Here is a 3,626-nt window from a genome sequence, read left to right on the forward strand (position 1 = left end):
GGAGGGTAGGTGGGGGGGGGCTGGGAGCGTCTGTGTGTCTCCTCCGCATTGAGAGAGAAGTGGTGACACCAACCCCGTGGACTCTGTACCGTCTGCCCCCCAGGCTCTCACCCAAGCGGGTTCCTCCTCTGGAAATGCCTTTCCTGCCTCCTCCTGCTCCTTCTCTGACTCGGGCCTCCCCAGCTGCGGTGCCTGCCTTGGCCTCAGCTACACACCCCATTATTTCCCATGGTCCGGGCCTGACTCCTCCGCCAGACAGTGCGTACCTCGAGGGCAGGCCCTGGCAGCCGCATAAATATTTGCTGAATGTATGGAGGGAGGACTGAGCCGGGCCAGAGGAGACCTTTGCTGGACTGAGGCTGTGACCCAGGTGCCGAGTCTGGAGGGAAAGGGAGTGTAAAGCGCTCTGTGCAGACCATGTGGAAGCTTCAAGTCATGAGGGAGGAGGACTTCAGCTCAGGAACAGGAAGCTTCACAGGGCCAGGTGTGCTACCAATGCTGAGGCGAGGCCCCGTGGGAAGGGGGCACCTTGAGTTCTGGGGGCGGTTCCGGTAACTGAGTCAGGCCTGCCTTTGCGGGGGGGCGGGGCGGGGGATGAGTGGAAGGAAGAGCAGGGCGAGGAGCGTAGGGGTGGGCAGGGAGTGGAGGCCTGGAGGCCTTGCCCACTAGCATCAGCAAGTTGCTGCCAGATCCCCCAGGGTTTTGCCCTTAGGACTTCAGGGCCCCTGGAGTCCTAGCCTCTTCTGGAGGGGGTGCCGACAGGGAACCCAGAAACTCTGAGGAAGGAGTGGGTCTAAGTTGGGGCAGATGGAAGAGTATGGGCTTGGGGATCAAATAGAGCCTTTCTCTTCTAGCCGTGAGACCTCGAGCAAACCTCTTTCTTAATTTCTGAGCCTCGGGTTCCTTCTCTATACAACGAGGACAGAGCTATCCACTTCTATATGAGTGTTCTCACTCTGCATAGCACTTTCCCCACGAGGGAAAAACCATGGTAAAGTAAGAAGAGTAGCTACTATTTATGGAGGCTTACCAGGTGCTAAGTACTGTGATTAGTGGATTATCTCTCTTCCTCCTAACAGCTTTCTGAGGTTGTAAAGTCACTTGGTGGACAAGGAAACCCAAAGAGGGCCAGGGATTGGGAAGTAGCAGCGTCCAGTTTTGAAGCCATGCCTGACCCAGAGCCCTGCACCATGGGGCCTCCCAGACGTCAGACATGCCCACCCCCCTACCCCTGCCCTGTTCCCTCAGCCCTCCAGTCTGACTGAGCCCAGATCTGCCGAAGGAGAGGCTGGACCAGGCAGGTCAGCTCAGGTCCAGTGGAAGTGGCCCCCGGGGTCCTGTTCCCACCATGGCGTGGGCTGGGCGGCCTGCCTGACGAGTCTGCAATCCTGCCATGCCATTAGCGGGCAGCCAGAGGGGGTGTCTGCAAGCGCCAATGCTGGGGTTCCCGCGGCTGCTTGCCTATTAGTGGCTGGTGGCTTCGTCGTGATTTATTGGGGCTTCTTCATTTCCCCTTGGTCCGCTATAAACATATTTATACCACCAGAGCGACCGATAAATTTCCCTTATGAATCCTGTTATCTCCCCCATTAACCATCCGTCACCTTTTATGCGGCCATGATGGGCTGGGCCAGGGCACTGGGGCTGGGTGGGAGGCCCACTGCCCGAAGCCCTGGGCCCAGTGAACTCTTCACCTCCCCCACTGCTCCCCAGACAGAGCAGCCACGGCTGCCTTGGAGCTGCCTCTCGAATGAGGCCTCAGAACAGACTGGACCAGGTGGGCCCTGTGAAATGTGTCTTCCTCCGGGGTCTCACAAAGAGCAAGTCCCTCATAGCGCTAACCTGAGTCTCTCCCGCTGTAGCTCTGGCTGGCTTCATCTCTTCTAAGTGAGCAGGAGCCCCCAGAAGCTGCTGCCATTGCCCTTCTTCCTCTACCCACCCTCAGGGCTCACCCTCAGCCCCCTAAGTGCAGCAGAAAGCGAGGACACAGTGAGATGCGGTACCAGCGGCTGGATGCCAGCTGGCATTTGCCAAGCACCTCCTCTGTGCCAGTCACTTTACATCCATGATTTCATGTGATCGTCCCCAAATCCTGGAGCCATTGGCCAGATGAGGAGATAAGGCTCAGAGACATTAAATGAAGAGCCCATCACCCAGCCAAGGGGCAGAGCTGTGATTTGGGGTTTTTCTGGGCCTAACGCTTATACTTCCAACCAATGTCCTCTACCACCTCTTCAGATGCCCTGGGCTAGAAGGGGTTAATCCAAGAAAGTTTTCCAGCAGAGGGCTACAGAGCAGGGGAGGAGGGAGGAGAGGAGGGAGGGGATGGGTCCTCCATGGAAGGCTGCCAAGGAGACGGGGCAGGGCTGAGGAGTGACCTCCACAGTTGGGAAAACTTGGACACCTGTTCAGAGTCAGGCTCCAAGCTACTGGGGGTTGGAGGTAAGGCCTCTTAGAGCCCCAAGGCACCTGTTCTGCCCACATCTGGCAGGACAAGGGGCCTGGTATATGGTCTGGATTAGCAGGGCCTGACTCAGATCTTGCCATCTGTGTGACTGGGAGGCCCTCCTTTCTCTAGGCCTCAGCCTCTGCCTGCACCTGGGCATGTGTTCTGCCCTTTGAGTACCTGACATATCAGCTTCCTTGGGAGATGGCTGTGTGTCTGTGGGATGCCTGGGAGTCTTATTTTCTCTCCCTTCACCCACACATCAGCCGGAATGCCGAGAGCTCCTCTGGAGTAGAGATGACTCACATCTCTAACAGAGGACCATTTCCAGATGTAGGTAGATCAGAGTTCCCCCTGGGCCTCATGGCTTCTCTGGCCCAAAGCGGATGAGCACAGGTGAGTGTTACTATCCTCATTTCAAAGATGAGGAAACTTAGGCCCAGAGAAGGAAGGATTCTGAGCAAAGACCTGAGCCCTGGGTTAAGGGACAGTGCCCGGGAGGGGACTCAGCTGCATTCCAGCCAAAAGGTAGCAGAGGGGGCTGAGGAGGGGGGCGGAGGGCAGTCCACTGGGTCTGGGTTGGCCCCAGGTCAGGGGTGGCACACACAGCTCTCTGATGGATGTTTAATTTCTTCTGTGTCCAACAATGCCATGCCATCCTGGGTGGTCTAGGGATGACTAGGGCAGAGGGGATTACGGGCCAACACATCATGGAAACAGATTCTCCTCTGACGTCAAGAAGATGTGGCAGATCATTCTGGCCATTCCCCTGACTCCCATGGTCCAGAGGGAATTGCTGTTGGTTACAAGGTCTAGTCCATCTACGTCCTGGCTCTCCACACCACAGCATCTGTGGGGAAATAGCCATGCTGGGAGGAAGGAGACCTGCTGTGCAGCCTGGAGCATGTTCTGGCCCCTTCTGAGCCTCATCCCTTAGAAAACTCCAGCTTAGACTTCAGACTCCATGCTACCATATGCCATGGGGACACCCCTAACCTCAGACCAGAGCTGCTGAAGTGGAGACCAGGGCAGAGACAAGCAGGTGCCACAGCCAGACACTGGTCATCTCTCCCACGGTGGCTTACAGCCTTGCTCCCTCTCCTGGTCTCACCTGCTCTTCTCCTTCCTTTTGCCCTCTCTGTCCTACCAACTGTCTGTCTGTCTTTCTCTCTCTGTGCTG

This window comes from Myotis brandtii, unplaced genomic scaffold, assembly GCF_000412655.1.
Source record: "Myotis brandtii unplaced genomic scaffold, ASM41265v1 scaffold1631, whole genome shotgun sequence".
Lineage (NCBI taxonomy): Eukaryota > Metazoa > Chordata > Mammalia > Chiroptera > Vespertilionidae > Myotis > Myotis brandtii.